The following is a 21,718-nucleotide window of genomic DNA, read 5'->3' as shown; positions in this document are numbered from 1 at the left end:
ATAGCAGTTTTTGGTTCATGCAGAACCAGGCTAGTACACGGTGAAACAGTGCTCTCTTCTGCAGCCTATACAAAGGATGATTAAAGAGAGTGAAGTTTTAGGGTAGGAGAGGAAGTCTTCAATGGACTTGTAGAAAGGACTGATAAACTTCCCTTTAGGAAGCAGTATGCAGTGGGATCATGCAGGCAGTGACAATGTGATTCTCCAGCAAGGTTCCAGGGCTTTTGTAGAAGAAAAGACAAATGCAGGAGGGAGGAGCAAACACAGCTACACCAGGATGGATCAGGTACGGGAGAAGAAGCTGAGTGAATAGAAGCTCCGTGACAGTTGAGAGCAGGTGTAGTAAAATCACTGTTACATGGGGAGGGCTGGAAGCTGTGGCTACAGCTACATATAGACACTCTACAGAAACAGCGCAGTTTCAGGCGATGGCCCCAGTGAACATGGGGGAATGAGACTTGGGGTTGGAAGGACAGCTCCAGGATGGGGGCAGAGTTTTGTTTGAGGAGAGCTAGGGGAATGCAACTGCCATGCCAGGCCCAAGAGCGTGAGTTGGAGGAGAATGAATGAGGAGCATGCCCTGGAGAGGGCTGCAGAGCAGGTCCTGTCTTCCAGCAAGAGACTAAGGCTGGGTCAAAATTCAAACAGCTACGCAGACAAGTCAGGTGCAGAACATCAGACAGACTGCATAGAGCAGGTTTTCAGCCAGGGTTCCCAGTGTGGCCTTGTGGGTGAGTTTGTTTGGTACACAATCCCACACTTACCACTTCCACCATTTTTAAGCGTATCATTTAGTGGCATTAAGTACATTCATATTGTTGTTCAACTATTGCCACCTTCTCCAGAACTTCTTCATTCCAAACTGAAAACCTGTACTCATTGAACAATGACTCCCCATTTCTTCCTCCTAATAACCTTTGTTCTATTCCTGTCTCTATGGATTTCACCCATACTAAGTACCTCCTATAAGTGGAATCACGCAATATTTGTCCTTTTGTGTCTGATTTGTTGCACTTAACAGAATGTCCTCAAGGTTCATTCATGTTGTAGCATGTATTGGAATATCCTTCCTTTTTAAAGGCTGAATAATATTCCACTGTATGTAAATACCACATTTTGTTTATCCCCTCCTCCATCAATGGACATGTGAACCATTCTCATGTTCAAATGAATTGCTAGGTTTTAGACCCCCTGTGGAGACATTTAACTATCATGAAATGAGTGGATGGGAGTGATTAGAGGGAAAAGAGAGAAACCCAGAGCCGAAGAGGGAGATCATCTGTTCCCCTCCTCATACAATGTCATGGAAACTGAAGTCTATGCAAGGCATGAATGGCTCAACATTGCGAAGGACTCATCTTTGGATCTTTGGACTGCTTCTCCTTCTAGTAGCCACGTTTGCCATCAAGTAGCCTGAATTCAGCTGACAGGCAAAGAAACAGATCCCAGAAGCCTGAGAGCCCAGGCTGGACCCCCATGGCACCATGTCAGAGAGACACAAGGCAGAGCCAGAGACTATCCCCAGGCAAGATGGTCAAAGCGTCTCTGGGCTACCTCACTCACTCCTTGAGCCCTCCTGTATCCCTCCCTCTGCTGTTCACGTTCCCTTCTCCTACAAATCGAGCCAAGCAACAAATGAGACTAACGCTGAAAGGGCAGAGCGTGAGGGTGAGGTGCTCAGATGAGAGTCCCTCTCCTCTGCTTGCTGCTCAGGCTTCCTGGAAGGCTGCAAGGAGAAGCAACTGGGGGAACTCTCCACACAGCTCTCATTCCCTGCAAGGAGCAGAGACCCACTCACAAACGTTTCAGGACTAACGTTTTGCTTTCTTATTGGAATTCAATGTCAGCTCCCTTGAGAAAAACTGCATCTTCCACTTAGGTTTCCAATCATACAGGGTGCACTAGAACCTCTGCATACAGTATTCAGTGAAATCTGTTAGGACGGCTAACCTCTGGCCAAAGATTTCAAACTTGGATGAAGACATGTCCATGGGGAATATTTTGCATTCTTAACCTTTGACAGTGAGCATTGAACAAGATACACTTCATTAACTATTTACTTTTTGTTTATTTTTATTAGTTTCCTTCCCACATATAAATATCACGTTACTTATGTATAATGCTTTGAGCATAATAAAAACCTAGATAGCATTGGAATCCCCTTTAAATGTACTTTCATAATGATTTTTTAATATAGGATGCCCCACTCTAATATCAACTATTACCTATAAGCAAATGCAAGTGTATATGAATTCCCCTTAAGAGAATCAAATTTGGTGAAAAGGTAATTTATTTCCTTCTTAGATTTCTCTCTCACTTGTACTATCACGATAAATGTATGTGTATGTTATTTATGTAATTTCCATGAAAACTCAATTATCTCCAAATCTAAAGTAGAATATTATTAGAAACTGCCACTCACCCAAAGCTTTTAAGTTTATGTTATATTTGATTCTCATTTGGTGCTCACATCAGCACTGTTGGTGGTTGTAAGTGATCGCCCTATTCATAAATGTGGAAGTTAAGTACAGGACGTAACTTGGCATAGGAATAAACCTGGCTGACTTGGACCTGAGACTTCAGCTCATGTCCTACCCTGACCACTCTCCCTTGCTCTAGCCATCTCTGTCTACATATCTGCACCAGGTTGCTGGTTTATTTTCAATGCCCAATTAACTCTAAATCTCTGCTAAAATCAACAAATGTAACAAATGGCAATCTTAGATCTCATCTTAAACATGTGTTTCTTTCAAGTGGTCACTTAAACAGGTTTGGCAGGCTTCAATAAAGCTGAAAGGTATTTCCACTATATATGTAATCTTAGAATTAGCTATTAAAAAAAGTTTGATCTTAAACATTTTAAATAAGTCTTTTTGCCACTGTTAATTTGGAACTAACAATTTAAAAAATATTTTCCAAGTAAGCAAGTATATTTGTAGCATGGTTATTAAATCAGAGTCTCTAAAATGTTTTCTAAACTTAAAACCATTCAAGTCTACATACAAAAGAGAAATCACTTCTGTGCACTTATTTTTCTATCATTTGTTTATAACAGTCATTTGGCATGTGCTGTAAACAGATTAGATACATATTTGGAGAATATTTTTCTGTAGAAACAGGAATAATTATAATGCATATTTCCTCTGCTTTAAGTATTGTTTTCATTAAATAAATGGGATACTATTAACTCATATTAATTATAGCAAAAAGCATATGAACAATTTCTTTTTATCTTTTTCTATCAGTACATTATTACTTTACTTTCATAGCTTATTTATTTTTTGCTTATTTTATTAAAGAAACTCTCACCCCTTCTTCTTCTATTTTCCCCCCCACTAAATCCTACTCCCTCCCAGCAAAGTGTAACCAAGCCAGCAGAGGCTGGTTGTACAGTAATGAGAAAACCAACAAGGATCTCCTTCAGAGCAAGGCTGCAGGGAAACAATTTGCAGTAGTTAAGATTTATTCCCCTATCCTCCCCTCTAAATATTACATCGCTCAACAAAGAATTCTTGTTTAACTTTATTGGAAAGTGTGTAGCAGAGCTGTTTAGAAATACTACAGATCTAAAGGTACATATGTTAGCACTGCTGGCTGGGAGTGAGCACAGAAAAACGAGAATTTAAATTTGTTACAATGACATCTCATACAAACAAATGAAAAAATGTTAAAAATACTGGAATTTTTTCCTAAAAAAAGCTAGAATCAGAGTAATTTCTTAATCTATTGATAATTGCTGTCCTTAAAATTAATAATCACAAAGAACTAGAATTCATATCTTTATACCCTTTCTTTCCACTCCTTTCCTCAATCATTATTGGGGCATTAACTTCAGCTCAGTTTTAAAGTTTCGGTGTCTGATCTTGAACACTTCTGCCCATTTGCACTACACAGCGAATCACTGTTCTAGAATTTCATTTCACAACCCACGTATGCTATTTATTTAAAAAGAGGTTTGTAGCGGATTGTGACAAAAACTGTGTCATCTTTCAAAAAAGTTATTCTTACAGAGAAACTTGAAACTACGAAAGCTGAGAACATCAGCAACATAAAACGAATATACCACCTGATGCCTAAAGCACTGCTTATTTTCAGTTCTTGGCGCTTATCACTGTGTATTCTAAAAGGGTTCCTGGGCTCCGACCAGCTCCTGTCAGGGCCATCGTAGGCACTGGGACAACCAGAGTACGATGCAGCCGCTGCCACCGCCAGGCAGGATGGCAGGGGTCGCGGGGCTGGGGGTGCACGGGAGAGGCAGGCGTGTGGTGGGCGCCCCTCACCCTTGCTCTGGGGGAGGGGAGGAAGCCGCTTCCCAAGGCACGGAGCAGACAGGCAAGGGCTGCGGCGGCTGCAAGGGACTTGGCACGTCGGGAGAACCGAAAGCAACTCAGGTGGCCTGGAATCGAGGCCTGGAATCGGGAGGAGTGGCCCGAGGTGAACGGTCCAGCCCCGGACGAAAGCGGAAACAGGATACGCAGGGCCTTAGAGAGCGAAGGTAAGGAGACAGGGCTGAGGGCCACAGGGAGCCCTTCAAAGATCTGAAAAGACAGCAACACGATCGCACGTACACAAAGCACCTGCAGGCTGCACTGTCGAGGAGGGGGAGGGCAGAGCCGACGGTGCGTGACCGGCTAAGCGCGGTCGTCCAGGTGGGACACGCTGGTGGCGCACGGGGTCAGCCGCAGCGTGGTGGGGGCGGCAACCAGACGCCTAGAGGTCTGGGTGTAAGACGGTTCCCAGAGCGGCCGGGACCGGGGTGAGGGTCGGCGGGTGCTGAAGACCAGGCCGTGGGGCCGCTGTCGCCGAGACGGGCAACGCCGCAGGGTCGGCGGGAAGGTGAGCAGCCGTGGCGTATAGAACGCGTAGAATTCGGAGACTTCTGGGGCACCCGAGTTAGACGTGCCTGGGCTTCTGGACAGCGGTGGTGTGGGGGCGGGAGGACGCCCCGGGGGTGGAGGAGCCCGCGGGGCGCGCACACGGTGCAGACAGCTGGCGGGGAAGCCCGCCCGCGGCCCGGCCTGGGGTGGGGGGGTGCTCTGCTCCTCGGCGCTGCACACACGCGCGGAGCTCTGAGACAGGGAAAAGGAGAATTTGGGCTAGGGGCTCGTTCGTGGTCGTCAGGCAGCAGAGCGTGCAGAGTAACGCCCCAGTCAGAACACCCGCAGCGCTCCCCTATTAACTCCATGCACCCGACTGTTCAAACTCAGATGCGTTCCCAAAACTTTGGCTCACACGGACGGATCGTACTTTTCAAATGCTTTTTGTTCTTCCTTCTCCCAACCCCTCCTGATAAAATGTGAACAACGTTTAATTTTTAATAACCAGCATCAGCCATTAAATATATTATTTAAAAAAATAGAGCAGAGGAAAACGTCTTGGAACGTCTCTCTCCCCAGTGAGCGCACCACGTCTCTGAAGTTCTCTGTCCTGCATAAATAAACGCTGACAGCTCCTGGCTGCACGGGTATTAACTCAGCACATCCACGCCGGTGTTCCTATCCCCGGGACGTGCCCGCTCCCCCTGGGCCCTCCCTCGGCCCGCTCCCTGCCCTCCTCCGGCCGCACCACCTGCTCCGGGCACCTCCCCCTTCGCCCGCCCGCCCGCGCCGGTTCTCACGCGCGGCCCACACCCCTCCCCGCCGCTCCCGCCCCTTGCACTTCCGCAGGTCCTCCGAGTCAGCGCCCCCCGGCTCCGCGCCCGGCTCCCCAGCTCCGCCGGCCCGGCGGCGCTTCCCCACCCGCCTCCGGCCGCTGCGCCCCCCACGAAGTTCTCCCGGCAGCTCGGACTTCGAGGGCGGGCCTGGCCTCCGAACTCTGATTGGCTGCCTCTGCGTCGCCCCGCCCCCCGAGCACGCGCAGGAGGTGGGGCGGGGCCCAGGCGGGCGCGCGCTGCGCGGCCCCGCGGGCGGAGCGTCCGTGACCCGCGTGCCGGCCCCGGGGGCCCTGCCCGGGACTCTCTGAGGCTGTGGCGGCGGCGGGGAAGCCCCAGGCTAGGCGGTTGTGTTCCCCGAAGGTACCCCCGTCTTGCCCGGCGGCGTTCCTCAGCCGCAGCGAGGCGGGCGTCCCCCGGCGGGACTGGGAACTGCCCGAGGGGCCGTCGCTGTTGCCAACTCGGTAGCCCGGATGTCGCTGCCCCCCGCGGCGGGGCCGCCGACGCGCGTCTGGGCCCCGGGAGGAGGATCGTCTTAAAGGGACAGCGCCGTGTTCGAAGCGGAGAGGGCTACGCGTCCTGCCCTCTGTGCACGACCCCTACCCCTAGGGGACGCCGCAACGCCCGTCGCCCCTAGCCCTTCCTCCGGGCCCCGCGCAGTTGGAGGACGGCGCGCCCTGCCCCGGAATGGCTGCGGACGGCCTCGCCGAGAGCAAGCTCGTCTCCGGCCGGAGCCCTAGCCGGTGGCGCCGGCGGGGCCGGAAGGCGCCGGCCTGTGATTGGCCGAGGCCGCCGTGAATGCAGGACATTGTCTGGTGGCGGCCGTCTCTGTCCTTCCCCCGCCGCCCTCCTCCGATCAAAATGGGTGCGGAGCGAGGGTCCCTCACGGCGCCGAGCCCACCGACCCAGGGCTCCTTGCGGTGTTGGGAACGCCGCGGTGGGAAAATGCTAACTTTTCTGATACCACCGGTTCCGAGTGTGGCGTTGAAGGTGATGTTTCAAAATGCAAAATCGTCCTCTGCAAGGAAATAAAACCATTGTTTGACATGAAGGGTTCGTTGCTCAAATAAGTGAAAAGGGGCAACTGTCACAAACAGCTTGCCTCGGTCTTCAGGCTTCCTTTAATCGTGACCCTTGTGTAAATTTAAGCAAAATTACGTATTTCCTTGTCCTAGACAGTACAGCCTTTCCAGATGTTAGTTTCCATATATATGAAGGGAGGGCGCTACTCTGCATAGCTTTCAAAGTTTGCGCCCGTTTTTAAAATAATTGACTCTAGGCTATCTTGATAAAGCCTGTGTATTGGATTACATCTCCAGGCTTTGGAACCCATGAGAGCTTGATATCATAGGTTTCCTCATGTGGGACAGTTACTTACGTGGGGCTTCAGTCTTCCAGAGTGTGATCGAAGGAAAATTAGTGGAGAAATGTGTGGAGATCCATCAGTTGTTTGTGTGAAGAGGAGGCTTATGGTTCATCCTATGGAAGTTTTCTAGGTAATGGAACATGATAATAAAGAAGAGCCATCGTCCTATTTGGTTCCCATTATCAAAGGGGTAGAAAGATGGCGAGGTATAGGAGACTTTAGGTAACAGCAGCAGAAATGGAAAATGTTCACAGAATTCTAAAGAAAAGAAACTTGCTATTTGTTTTTTCAAAAAGCTGGATAGGAAAAAATTATTGTTAAGACATATGCTGATAGAGATGTTTTTAGCTTCACTTCTGTGCCTTCTTCAAAAATTAAATTGAGTAATCAAGAATTAAAGACTTGGAAATGACAAACAAATGAAGGAAGGAACGCTTCCAGAAAGAGATAAATTTAATGACATGATTCATTGCAAGACACATGACCTCATTTCTTACTAGAGGGATTTCCACTAAATCAGATTTGGTGTTAAATAAATTTACAGACTGTCCTTAAAATTTATACTAATGTGATATGTCTTTTTTTCCCTTAAGTGTAGAAAACAGAAGAGCTGCAAGGAAAATCTAAAACATTGTTGCAGCTCCCTCAAATGCCACTTCTGAACTCCACCCTCACTAGTTATCATACAGGAATTTTCAAAAAAGCAGAAATAATCATCATAATGATTCTAGCATTCCCTTGAAGTCAGAAATAAGCAGCTGTGTGAGGGTAACAAATTTGTTTTTATTTACACTTCTAGCATTTATTATTATGAGTAAACATTTGTTATTGAATGCATCATTACATTTAGAGATTAAGCTGAGTAAAAATTGTTTTTAATAGACACAGCAGGTAAGTCTTCGAATAGTACATTGGGCATACATATTATAAAAAATTATGTGTGGATTTCAAAATTCTTTTGAACCTAAAATATTTTTTAAAGATTGATTTATTTATTTGAAAGGCGGAGTTACAGAGAGGCATAGGCAGAGGCGGAGAGAGAGCTTCCTTCTGGTGGTTCACTCCCCAAATGACTGCATGGCTGGAGCAGGGCTGATCTGAAGCCAGGAGTCAGGAGCTTCTCCCAGGTCTCTTAGGTAGGTGCAGGGGCCCAAAGCACTTGAGGCATTTTTTTTTTTTTTTTAAACAGGCAGAGTGGACAATGAGCGAGAGAGCCAGAGAGAAAGGTCTTCCTTTTCTGTTGGTTCACCCTCTAATGGCCGCTGCGGCCGGCGCATTGCACTGATCTGAAGCCAGGAGCCAGGTGCTTCTCCTGGTCTCCCATGGGGTGCAGGGCCCCAACACTTGGGCCATCCTCCACTGCACTCCCAGGCCACAGCAGAGAGCTGGACTGGAAGAGGAGCAACTGGGACAGAATATGGCGCCCCGACCGGGACTAGAACCCAGTGTGCCAGTGCCACAGGCAGAGGATTAGCCTATTGAGCCGTGGTGCTGGCCTTGAGGCATCTTCTACTGCTTTCCTAGACCATAGCAGAGTCTGGATCGGAGGTGGAGCAGCCAGGTCTTGAACTGGTGGCCATATGGGATGCTAGTACTGCAGGAGGTGGCTTTACCCTCCACACCATTGCGCTGGCCCTGAACCTAAAAAAAGTTAAATTTCATTCCCCACAAACTTTTAGGAAAACCCTCAGATAACATCAATTATAATTTATAAAATGCCAGGGCCAGCGCTGTGGCGTAGCAGGCTAATGCCCTGGCCTGAAGTGCTGGCCTCCCATATGGGCGCCGGTTCTGGTCCCGGCTGCTCCTCTTCCAATCTAGCTCTCTGCTATGGCCTGGGAACGCAGTAGAAGATGGCCCAATCCTTGGGCCCCTGCATGCATGTGGGAGACCCGGAAGAAGCTCCTGGCTCCTGGCTTTGGATCAGCACAGCTATGGCCATTGCAGCCAATTGGGGAGTGAACCAGCAGATGGAAGACCTCTCTCTCTCTCTGCCTCTCCTCTCTCTGTGTAACTCTGACGACTTTCAAATAAATAAATCTTTAAGAAAAAAAAAGATACAAAATGCCTCACAAAATCAATTTGACACTTTTCCAGCAACTCTTTTACTTAGGATTTTTGTTTTGGTATTTGATATGACCATAATCTATATACAGTGATAATATTTATGGAATGCTTGGCATATGGTAAACACTCTTCTTCTTCTTCTTCTTCTTCTTCTTCTTCTTCTTCTTCTTCTTCTTCTTCTTCTCCTTCTCCTCCTCCTCCTCCTCCTCCTCCTCCTCCTCCTCCTTCTCCTCCTTCTCCTCCTTCTCCTCCTTCTCCTCCTTCTCCTCCTTCTCCTCCTTCTCCTCCTTCTCCTTCTTCTTCTTCTCAGGCAGAGTTAGACAGTGAGAGAGAGACAGTGAGAAGTGAGAGAGACAGAGAGGTCTTCTTTCCATTGGTTCACCCACCAAATGGCCGCTACAGCTGGCACGCTGTGCAAGGAGCCAGGTGCTTCCTCCTGGTCTTCCATGTGGGTGCAGGGCCCAAGGACCTGGACCATCTCCACTGCACTCCTGGGCCACAGCAGAGAGCTGGACTGGAAGAGGAGCAACCGGGACAGAATCCAGCCCCCCAACCGGGACCAGAACCCGGGGTGTCAGCAACGCAGGCAGAGGATTAGCCCAGTGAGCCGTGGCACAAGCCCAAACACTGTTCTTCTTAATCTTCACACAATTATAGAGAGCAGGTATAATTATTATCACCATTTTCTTTTTTTAAGATTTATTTATTTGAAGGGCGAGGGGGTGGGGGGGGAGAGAGAGACAGACAGACAGACAGACAGACAGAGAGATCTTCCATCCTCTTGTTTTCCCAAATGGCTGCAAAGGTTGGGCAAAGCCAAGAGCCGGGAGCCAGGAACTCCGTGCTGGTCTCTCATGTGGGTGGCAGAGCCTTAAGCACTTGGGCCGTCTTCTGCCCAGGAGCGGGATCAGAAGCAGAGCAGCTGGGACTCAACCCGTGTTCCAACATGGGACTGCAGCACAATGCTTGTCCTTATTGTTTCCAATTTAAAGAAGTGGAAACTGAAGCTCTAGCTGGTAGGTAGCTTGTTTAAGGTGAGACAGTTGGGTATAGAGCTGAGATTCCAGCCTAACACCCTGCGTTACTGCTCAAAGCCCTGTGCTGATGCATTTTCCACTGCTTGTTAAGCACACGCATTTCTATAGATATTAGGATTTCTTATTTGAACTTATTAATCTGTAATCAGAATTTTTGGACAGTTTAATCATTTAAACACTTTCCATTAGCCTTTTTTTTTTTTCTCCAGAAACCTTTTATTCAAGGAATACAAACTTCATACATTTCCTAATTAGAACTTTAGGAACATGGTGATCCTTCCCACTGTACCCATCTGGCCACCCACACTCCCATCCCCCTTCCTCCTCCCTCTCCTATTCTCATCCTTATTTTTTTAAACTAAGCTCTATTTTCAATAACTTTATACACATATGATTAGCTGTATGTTAAGTAAAGAGTTTAGCCTTCCATTTATTTCTATTTCAGACCATATGAATATAAGGCTCCTGTCTTGTATTTATTTTGCTACAGAAATTCAAGCATCCCTGTAATACTTAAGAGAAACTCTCTCTGATCTGCCTCTTCTGAGAGCTTTGAAGCAGACATTTGGTGTGGGTAAGTCTTCCCACCCTCTGTTCTCTCTTCCTTTCTCTCCCCACCCACACCTCTTATCCTTCTTTCTAGACACATGGCATTGGAAAACCCTATTGGCTGTGTTGGTGGCATTAATGTGTCAGTCCCCGAAGGGGTACTGGTGTTTTCAGTCATTCAGCTGTTGGCTAAATGCTTAGAGTCGCCCAGGTCTTCAGAAGATGGCCAAGGGAAGAGGAACCAAGAACACAAGACAGGGATTTGAGGTTTGACAAGAGACTGTGTCTTAAAGATTTTTTTACCTTCCTTCTTTTTTCCACTCTGCACCTTTGGCTGAGAAGTGGCACATCCCTAATGACAACCAAGGCTAGTGGGCTGCCAGCCCTCACATTCACCTTGGTCTATTTAGGCACCAGCTCTCTATACTGTGGCCATTATAGTGCTCATCTGTAGCTCTGCCAAAGAAAGGAAGAAAAAGAGGGTAGGCAGTCTCAAATTATTCCCATTTCTATTTACTTGCAAAGCTATAAAAGGAGGGTTAAGAAATTAGAAATAAAATTATCCTTGAGGAGATCATTTGCGACTCATTAATCCATGTGATTTCTGATGCTCATTAGCGCTGAAAATTGAGTTGGCTAAGTCTGTTTAAGTATTGTGATTAAGGATCAGTGTTAGGATTTGATGTTCTGGGTGCTGTGGGAGACAAAAGGATTGTCCCCACCCATCCTCCCACTCCCACCTGCACCCGGAGCTAGCACTGATTCTTGGGCAACAAGGCGTTTGTCATCTCTTGTGAAATGCTGGCAGGGAAGCCCCTGGGGCAGCATGGAGGAAGGTCAGTCGCCGGCCAGCCTGACCCACTGAGTCTCCCTGCTGTTAGTGGGTGACCAACATGGCTGTTCTCAGGGTCTTAACACCTAAGGTGCCCCAAGTGGCAGCAGAGACACCCCTGCAGGCCCACTAAAGAGAACCACCTGGCCTCTAGTGCTTGTGTCTTTTTCTGTTCTGTTTTTAACCCATTTCCATCAGTAAGCTTTTAACATCTGGTCTTTCTTAAATTCAGATATAAATGCTTCTCCATTTAGGACGGGGGTATATCCTGATAAACCTTTCTAAGATAAAACAGAGCATGCGATACACCTAACCTACTTTGACATGGTGACAGCCCAACTTAACCTTCAGTGTGCTCGGCACACTTACATCAGCCTACAGTTGGGCAACAGCATCTGACACAAAGCCTATTTTATAGTAAAGCATTGGCTACCTCCCGTCATTTACTGAATACTACACTGAAAGTGGAAGACAGCATGGGTGCAGGGCATTACTTTTGCATTATCCTAAAGCTGAAAAATCTAAAGTAGGCCTGCTATTCGGGGTAGCAGTAAAGACACCACTTGCAACACCTGCTTTCCATATCACAGTACCTGGTTTTGAGTCCTGGCTGTACTCCCAATTCCAGTTTCCTGCTAATCAAACCCTGGGAGGCAACAGGTTATGGCTCCCCTTGTACTTGGGCCCCTGCCACCAGTGCGGGAGATCTGGATTGAGCTTTGTCTTGGTCTAGCCCCAGCTGTTGTGGCATTTGGGAGGTGAACCAGTACAGATGTGAACCCTCTCCCTGTTTCTCTCTCTCTCTCTCTCTTTCCTTCCCTTTCAAGTACACAAAAGTAAATTCTAAAAATTATTAAAAAGAGGGGCCAGCGCTGTGGCACAGTGGGTTAAAGTTCTGGCCTGAAGCGCTGGCATCCCATATGGGCACTGGTTCTAGTCCTGGCTGCTCCTTTTCCGATCCAGCTCTCTGTTATAGCCTGGGAAAGCAGTAGAAAATGGCCCAAGTCCTTGGGCCCCTGCACCTACGTGGGAGACCTGGAAGAAGCTCCTGGCTCCTGGCTTTGAATCAGCTCAGCTCCAGCCATTGCGGCCATCTGGGGAGTGAACCAGCGGATGGAAGACCTCTCTCTCTGATTCTACCTCTCTCTGTAACTCTGTCTTTCAAATAAATAAAAATAAATCTTTAAAAAATTATTAAAAAGAAAAATCATAGGTTAAACCATAAGTCTGTATTAAAACATCTTATAAATATAATAAAATTGTTTTAAATCTAGTAACAAGCACTTAGTCTTATTTGCCTTTGTTTTGGTATTTCTAGTGCTCAACAGTAGGCTACTCTCCTGTGGGTCTAGCACACAACCAGGTTCTGTAATACCACCTTCTCTTTAACCCCTCAGGCTCGGGTGGGGTGATCTCTACTGTTGCAGGTCCTAGGAGTTCCTCACCTTGTGGATTCCTGTAACTGCCTACACTTCTTAAAACTCTTCTAAAAATCCCAAATGAATGTGCTTTATGTTTCTTCTCTGCTGGTGCCTAACTTGGATGTCCCTTATCATCTGGGCCCTGCCTATCCCTCCAGTGTGGTCTGTGGCCCTTCCGTTCTGCACCCTTGTTCTCTAACACATCACACTATCCCCTAGCTTCCTGCCCCCACACATTTTCAACCGTGCATATGCTGTTCTTCCTAAGAAGAACACTCTATGCTAAGTCATCTTTGGCCTAGTGGTTAACTCATTCACATCCCACGCTGGAGTACCTGGGCTCAGTTTCTGGCTCCAGCTCCAGATACCAGCTTCATGCTAATGCCAATCTTGAAAGGTAACAGTGATGGCTTAAATAATTGGGTTCCTCCACCTACATGGGAGACTTGGATTGAGTTCCCAGCTCCCATCTTTGTCTTGGCCCAGCCTCAGGCTTTGTGGGTAACTGGGGAGTAACCCAGTGATGAGAGTTCAGATGGGAGTGTGCGCTTGCTCTCTCGCTCGCTCGCTCTCTTAATCTCACTCTCAAATAATAATTAATTTTAAAAAGAATGCTCTGTGAATATTTTCCTGAGCTCCTTCCACGTGGGCTGCCTCTACGATTGCGTTCACCGAATTGCATTTTAATTGCTGCTTTGCTTTTACAGAACTGAAAATTACCCGACTCCCTGGCATGCTTTTGCGCTTTAGAGCATGGTGTCTCATGTGTGGTAGATGACCATAAAGGTTTAACTGAATGGTTACTGAAAGCAAGTTTTGTTTCCATTGTTAATTCATTTTCTAGATCAACTTTCTAGTTTTGAAAATTTGATCAATTCAACATTGGCATTTCCTTTATTTCAATCATATCATTATCAAAGTACATAGAATTATGGTGTTTTTTTTTTTTAAAGATTTTATTTATTTATTTGAGAGTCAGAGTTACAGACAGAGAGGAAGAGACAGAGAGAAAGGTCTTCCATCTGTTCGTTCACCAAATATCTGCAATGGCCAGAGCTGGGTTGATCCACAGCCAGAAGCCAGGAGCTTCTTCCAGGTCTCTCAGGTGGGTACAGGGGCCCAAGCACTTGGACCATTTTCTACTGCTTTCCCAGACCATAGCAGAGAGCTGGATGGCAAGAAGAGCAGCTGGGACTAGAACTGTGCCCATTTGGGATGCCAGCACTGCAGGCAGAGACCTAGCCTGTTATGCCACAATGCTGGCCCCTAAAATTATGTTTTTAATCAATAGTTACATAATAGGCAATACACTTCTGAAAGTTTAATAAATTAGTATTTATAACTCACATACTTTAAAATTTAATATAATTTGATTTCTTTACTCATGGTGAAGTGTTTTTAATTTTAGTATAGCAAATAGTAATTTTCTAAGTGCTTAATTTTGGAAATAGTACATTTTCCTGTATCTGAATTACTTTTTTTTTTTTTTTTTTACGATTTTATTTACTGGGGCCAGTGCTATGGCATAGTGGGTAAAGCTGCTACCTGCAGTGCCGGCATTCCATATGGATGCTGGTTCGAGTCTCAGCTGCTCCACTTCTGATCCAGCTTTCTGATATTGCCAGGGAAAGCAGTTGGAGATGGTACAAATGCTTGGGCCCCTGCACTTTTTTTTTTTTTTTTTTTTTTTTGACAGGCAGAGTTAGACAGTGAGAGAAAGAGAGACAGAAAGGTCTTCCTTCCGTTGGTTCACCCCCCAAATGGCCGCTACGGCCAGCGTGCTGCAGCCGGCGTACTGCGCCGATCCGAAGCCAGGAGCCAGGTGCTTCCTCCTGGTCTCCCATGCGGGTGCAGGGCCCAAGGACTTGGGCCAACCTCCACTGTCCTCCCAGGCCACAGCAGAGAGTTGGACTGGAAGAGGAGCAACCGGGACAGAATCCGGCGCCCCAACTGGGACTAGAACCCCAGGTGCCGGCGCCTCAGGCGGAGGATTAGCCAAGTGAGCCGCGGCACTGGCCTGGGCCCCTGCACTTGTATGAGAGACCTGGAAGAAGCTCCTGGTTCCTGGTTCAGATTGGCGCAGCTTATTTGTTTGAAAGGCAGGGTTACAGAGAGGAAGAGGCAGAGAGAGGTCTTCCATCCACAGGTTCACTCCCCAGATGGCTGCAATGGCCGGAGCTGCACTGATCTGAAGCCAGGAGCTGGGAGCTTCTTCCAGGCCTCTCATGTGGGAGCAGGGACCCAAGGACTTAGGGAATCTTCTACTGCTTTCCCAGATCATAGTAGAGAGCTGAATTGGAAGTGGAGCAGCCAAGACTAGAACCAGCACCCATATGGCATGCCAGCACTGCAGGTGGTGGCTTTTACCTGCTACGCCACAGTACCTATCCCCAGATTTGCTTTAATAAAAGTAGTGGTTAAGCATAGTGGGTTGAGTCCACATCTGCAGTGCCACCATCCCACTCCACTTCTGATCCAGCTGCCTGCTAATGTACCTGGGGAGGCAGTGGAAGATGGCCCAATGGGGAGGTAGTGGAGGATGACCCAAGTGCTTGGGCCCCTGCCACCCAAGTGGGAGGGCCAGAGGAAGCTCCTGGCTTCAGCCTGGCCTGGCCCTGGCTGTTGCAGCCATTTGGAGAGTGAACCAGCAGATGGAAGACCTCTCTTTGTCTCCCCTCTCTCTGTAACTCTGCCTTTCATATATATAGTTAGGTCAAGTCCCACATCGAAGTATCTTGAGTTTGATGCTTGGTTCTAGTTCTTGACTCCAGCTTTTTGCTAATGTAGTCCTGGGAGGCAGCATTGATAGTTTAAGTAGTTGGGTTCCTTCTACCCGAGGGGGAAACCTGGACTGAGTTTCTGGCTCCCAGCTTTAGCCCTGTCCTAAGCCACTGGGAAAACTCGAGGAGCAAACCAGCAGATGAGCATTCTCTATTTCTCTCAAAAAAAATTTCTATGTTGTATTCCAGTACACTGTAAGTAGACTACACTGAGAAGGATCATTTTACTGCCTTTTGTCTGTAAATAGAAAAATAGAGTGATGAACAGTCATATTTTTCTGCTGGGATCCCCCCTTCTGTTTTTCAGCAGTGGGAGCAGGAGAGGGCAAACTGCTCAGTCTCTCCCTCCTGTTATTCTAGCCCTAGCAGAGACGTTTGCTGTAATTGGTTTTCCACATTTGCCAAGAGTCTGTTTCCTCTTAGCATTCAACATGTTTAACAGAAGTCTTGTAATAGTTCCAAAAATAATAAAACTGGTCCCCAGAATAAAAATGATACATACACAACACATTGGATTTTCTGTCATGGCTTTGGTTTTGTTCTTTTAAATAGTTTTTAGTGTCAAATCATGTGGTAGAAATAAAAAGGTTTTCTTCACAGTAATAAAACCCATAAAACCCACAAAATAAATGCAATAAATGACTTGTGTATGTGCGTGTGTGTTGGGGGAGGTGTTGTCTGTACTCACGGGACCATGTTAGAGAAACTCCCAGGACCGTGTGGCCAACTCCGTGTCTAGCCCTTCTCTTCAGTGGTATGAGTGGAAGCTTATGTGACATTTCCTGCTGTATCCTACAGTGCAGAACAGCTTATGCTTCAGATGTCGCGTGACAGCTACTCTTCATCTGATGAATTTTTTTTTCTTTAAGATTTGTCTTATTTCTTTGAAAGGCAGAGTGAGAGAGAGGAAGGGAGGGACACTCTCCAAGGGGCCACAGCAGCCAGAGGTTGGCCAGGCTGAAACCAGGAGCCTGAAATTCCGGCTGGGTCTTCCACTTGGATGGCAGGGACCCAAGGACTTGGGCCATCTTTTGCTGCCTTCCCAGGTATATTGGCAAGGAGCTGGATCACAAGTGGAACAGCTAGGACTCGAACAAGTGTTTACACTGTAACCTGAAATCCACTTTTTTTTTAAAAAAAGATTTTATTTATTTATTTGAAAGATAGTTACAGAGAGAGACAGAGAGAGAGAGAGAGATCTTCCATCCGCTGGCTTACTCCCCAGATGGCCACAACAGCCGGAACTGCGCCGATTCAAAGCCAGGAGCCAGGAGCTTCTTCCTGGTCTCCCACATGGGTGCAGGGGCCCAAGAGCTTGGGCCATCTTCTACTGCTTTTCCAGGCCATAGCAGAGAGCTGGATCAGAAGAGGAGCAGCCGGGATTGGAAACCTCACGCATACGGGATGCAGGCACCGCTGGCAGAGGCCTAGCCTGCTACGCCACAGAACCAGGCCCAAAATTCATTCTTACATTGTCAAATATTAACAGAAAAAAGCAATCTTCAGTTATGTCTTATCTGACTGCTCACTGTTCCTTATGAGGTGATTTAAGTGTCCCAACAACAAATTTCCCCACTTGAATAATTAAATGTTTGACAAGTAAAAAATAATAGACTTCCTTGGGGCAAGTGTTGTGGCACAGTGGGTTAAGCCACCACTTGGGATGTCCGCATATATCACAGAGGCTGGTTTGAGTCCGAGCCACTCTGCATTTCAGAGTGAGATCCCAGTGGAAAGAACGGGTCATCAAAGAAGGAGGTACCTTTCTCTGAAGGGAGGAGAGAACTTCCACTTTGACCATGGCCTTGTCTAAAAATTATCAGTCAGTGAACTCAGGGGGCTTCTATAGCCTTGGCAGCTCATGACAAGAGCCTAGGTTGATTACTGAGGCCATAAACAAGAGTGTCAATTTGTTAAGTCAACAACAGGAGTCACTGTGCACTGATTCCTCATGTAGGATTTTTGTCCTTAGTGTGCTATACATTGAGATTTAATGCTATAACTAGTACTCAAACAGTATTTTTCACTTTATGTTTCTGTGTGGGAGCAAACTGTTGAAATCTTTACTTAATGTATGCTAAACTGATCTTCTGTATATAAAGAGAAATGAAAATGAATCTTGATGTGAATGGAAGGGGAGAGGGAGTGGGAAAGGGGAGGGTTGCGGGTGGGAGGGATGTTATGGGGGGGAAGCCATTGTAATCCATAAGCTGTACTTTGGAAATTTATATTCATTAAATAAAAGTTAAAAAAAAAGCTAATGAAAATTTAAATGCAGGCTAATTATTTGTTTTTCTCAAACCCCAGTTTAGCCTTTGTCGTCTGCACCCACCTCATGCTATAATGGGGATTCAAGGAGAGAAGCACCTGGCCTCTGGTCCCCAGAAAGTCCAGGTCAGGGATAGAGGGTGCAGGAGCGGAGAGAGCTGCAGCAACTGTCGAGGGTCTCCCAGAGTGTCTTTACATCCAGACTGGGGTGGCCTCACTCCCATCTGGATTCTGTGGCCTTGGAACCTGTGTCATAATAAGTCTCGAGCAGCTCTTACACAGGGAGGCACACCTCACTTGCACCCTGCCAGCTGGGCATCAGGATGCCGGTGAGGTCTCCCACACCCACACCTGCCCAGAGCAATCTCAGGTGTGTGTGTAGACAAGTAGTTGATGTGAGGCTGGATCAGAGTTGGAGAACCCCGGTTGCAGGGAGAGCAATGAGGAGTTTGTTGTTAGAGGACAGTGACAGGAGACAAAGGCCTTTAACAGCCCCGTGGCTGCCAGGCTTGCAAACTCTGGGTGGTTCCTTCACTTACCAAATATTTGAGTGCTGGGTTGGCATTCAGCAAAGTGGTTAAGACCTGGGACACATCCATTCCGTATCAGAGTGCCTGGATTGAGTCCCAGTGATGCCCCTGATTCCAGTTTCATGCTAACATACATCTCAAGAAGCAATAGATGATGGTTCTAGTAGTTAGGTCCCTGTCATCCATGTGGGAGACATGGACTGAGTTCCAGCCTCCTGGCTTCAGCCTGTTCCAGCCTCTATACTGTCTGGCCCAGTGTTCTCTCCGTCCCCTTTCACCCTTGTGGGCATTTGGGAAGTGAACTAGCAGATGGAAGTTCTATCTTTGTCTCCAAGTGTCTCTGCCTCTCTGCCTTTCAAATAAACATTTTTAAAAAATTGAATACTGCATAGGTACAAGGCACTGTTTTCAGTGCTTTGGAACTTGGAAATTTTGCTGTTAAAAAAGCCCTTGCAGTGCCAGCACTCCATATGGAGGCTGGTTTGAGTCCCGGCTGCTCCACTTCCCATCCAGTTCCCTGCTAATGTGCCTGGGAAAGCAATAGAGAATGGACAAAGTCCTTGGGCCCCTGCACACATGTGGGCTACCTGGAAGAAGCTTCTGGCTCTTGGCTTCAGCCTGGCCCAAGCCTGGCCATTTCAACCATTTGGGCAGTGGACCAACAGATGGAAGGCCTCTCTCTCTGTCTCTCTTGCTCTCTCCATGGTTCTACCTTTCAAGTAAATAAAATAAATCTTTTTAAAAAATCCCCACAAATTAAACAAATTTATAAAACTAATATAGGATCACAAACTTCTAATTTTTATTTTGTCAATTATTGACATTTAATAATGGCTATCATAAATAAAATAATTGAATATTTTATTTTCAATTTGTATTTATTCCTTTTTGAATAGGTAAAATCCAGAGGCACATAGGATGAGAGAGGAAAGTAAATGTCCCTCCCACAGAGGCAAACACTGTTTCTAGAGTAAAGCCACTAAAATATCATTTATTTTCAACTTATTTGTGTTTTTTTTTTTGTTGTTTTTTTTTATTTTTTTATTTTTTTTTTATTTTTGACAGGCAGAGTGGACAGTGAGAGAGAGAGACAGAGAGAGAAAGGTCTTCCTTTGCCGTTGGTTCACCCTCCAATGGCCGCCGCTGCAGCCGGCGCAACGCGCTGATCCGATGGCAGGAGCCAGGATCCAGGTGCTTTTCCTGGTCTCCCATGGGGTGCAGGGCCCAAGCACCTGGGCCATCCTCCACTGCACTCCCTGGCCATAGCAGAGAGCTGGCCTGGAAGAGGGGCAACCGGGACAGAATCCGGCGCCCCGACCGGGACTAGAACCCGGTGTGCTGGCGCCGCAAGGTGGAGGATTAGCCTATTGAGCCACGGCGCCGGCCCTATTTTCAACTTATTTGAAAGGCATAGAGACAGAGACAGAGAAAGACAGAGGGATAGAGAGAGAGAGAGACAGAGAGAGAGAGAGAGAGAGAGAGAACCTTCCATACACTGGTTCTCTCCCCAAATGCCCACAGCAGCTCACAGGGGCTGGGCCAGGCCAAAATGGGGAATCAGGAACTCAGTTCAGGTCTCACAAGTGGGTGGCAGGAACCCGGGTACTTGAATCATCCCCTGCTGCTGCCTTCTATGCTGTGCGTCAGCAAGAAGCTGGATTTGGGACCATGCAGTCATTCCAATGGTGATGCAGGAGTTACAAGTAGCATCTGCTCCCTCCCCCCACAGAAACCTTTTACTTAAGGACTACAAACTTCATGCATTTCATAAACACAGCTGTGGGAACATAGTGATTCTTTCCACCCTTCCCACTCTCCCACCTGCACTCCCACTTTTCTTCCTCCTCCTTCTCCTATTCTCATTCTTATTTTTTATTAAGATCTATTTTCTTTTTTAAATATTTTCTTATTTATTTATTTGAAAAGCAGAGTTACAAAGAGGCAGAGGCAGAGAGAGAGAGAGAGAGAGAGAGAGAGAGAGAGAAGTCTTCTATCCACTGATGCACTTCCCAAATAGTCACAATGGTCGGAGGTGGGCGAATCGAAATCCAAGGAGCCGGGAGCTTCTTCTGGGTCACCCATGCGGGTGCAGGGGCCCAACGACTTAGGCCATCTTCCACTGCTTTCCCAGGCCATAGCAGAGAATTGGATTGCTGCACTTTGGGCAGAGGTGGCTTTACCTGCTATGCCACAGTGCTGGTCCCACTAAGATCTATTTTCAATTAACTTTATACACATAAGATTAACTCTATACTAAGTAAAGAGTTCAACAAATAGTGTATAAAAAATGTTCCTGAACAGTCAAGACAAGGGCTGTTCAAAGTCATTGTCTCTTGAAGTGTTAATTTCATTTCCATAGATTACTTTTTAGGTGCTCTATTAGTTATTATAGATCAGGGAGAACATATGATATTTGTCCTTTTGGGAATGGCTCATTTCACTAAATATGATGTTTTCCAGTTTCATCCATTTTGTTGCGAATGACAGGATTTCATTTTTTACTGCTGTGTAGTATTCCATGGTGTATGTATCTCATAATATCTTTATCCAGTCTTCAGTTGATAGGCATTTGAGTTGATTCTGTATCTTAGCTATTGTGAATTGAGCTGCAATAAACATGGGGGTACAGGTAACTCTTTCATATGTTCATTTCATTTCCCTTCGGCAAATTCCCAGGAGTGGGATGACTGGATCATATGGTAGGTCTATATTCAGATTTTTGAGGTATCCTCATACTGTCTTCCACAGTGGCTGTGTTCATGTTCCCACCAACAATGGATTAGGGTATGTTTTTCCCACATCTTCACCAGCATTTGTTGTTTGTTGATTTCTGTGTGAGAGCCATTCTAATGGGGGTGAGGTAAAAGCTCATTATGGTTTTGATTTGCATTTCCCTGACAGCTAGTGACTCTGAGCATTTTTTCATGTGTTTGTTGGCCATTTGGGTTTCCTCTTTAGTAAAATGCGTGTTTAATACCTTTGCCCATTTCTTAAATGGGCTGTTTGTTTCTTTGTTCTTGAGTTTCTTGAGTTCTTTACATATATTATGGTTATTAATCCTTTATCAGTTGCATAATTTGCAAATAATTTCTCCCATTCTGTTGGTTGCCTCTTCACTTTGCTGAGTGTTTCTTTTGCAGTGCAGAAGCTTCTCAACTTGATATAATCCCATTTGTCAGTTTTGGCTTTGATTGCCTGTGCCTCTAGGATCTTTTCCA

This window comes from Oryctolagus cuniculus, chromosome 6 (assembly GCF_964237555.1).
Source record: "Oryctolagus cuniculus chromosome 6, mOryCun1.1, whole genome shotgun sequence".
Lineage (NCBI taxonomy): Eukaryota > Metazoa > Chordata > Mammalia > Lagomorpha > Leporidae > Oryctolagus > Oryctolagus cuniculus.
The sequence above is the reverse complement of the archived record's forward strand: the minus strand, read 5'-3'. Positions refer to the sequence as shown.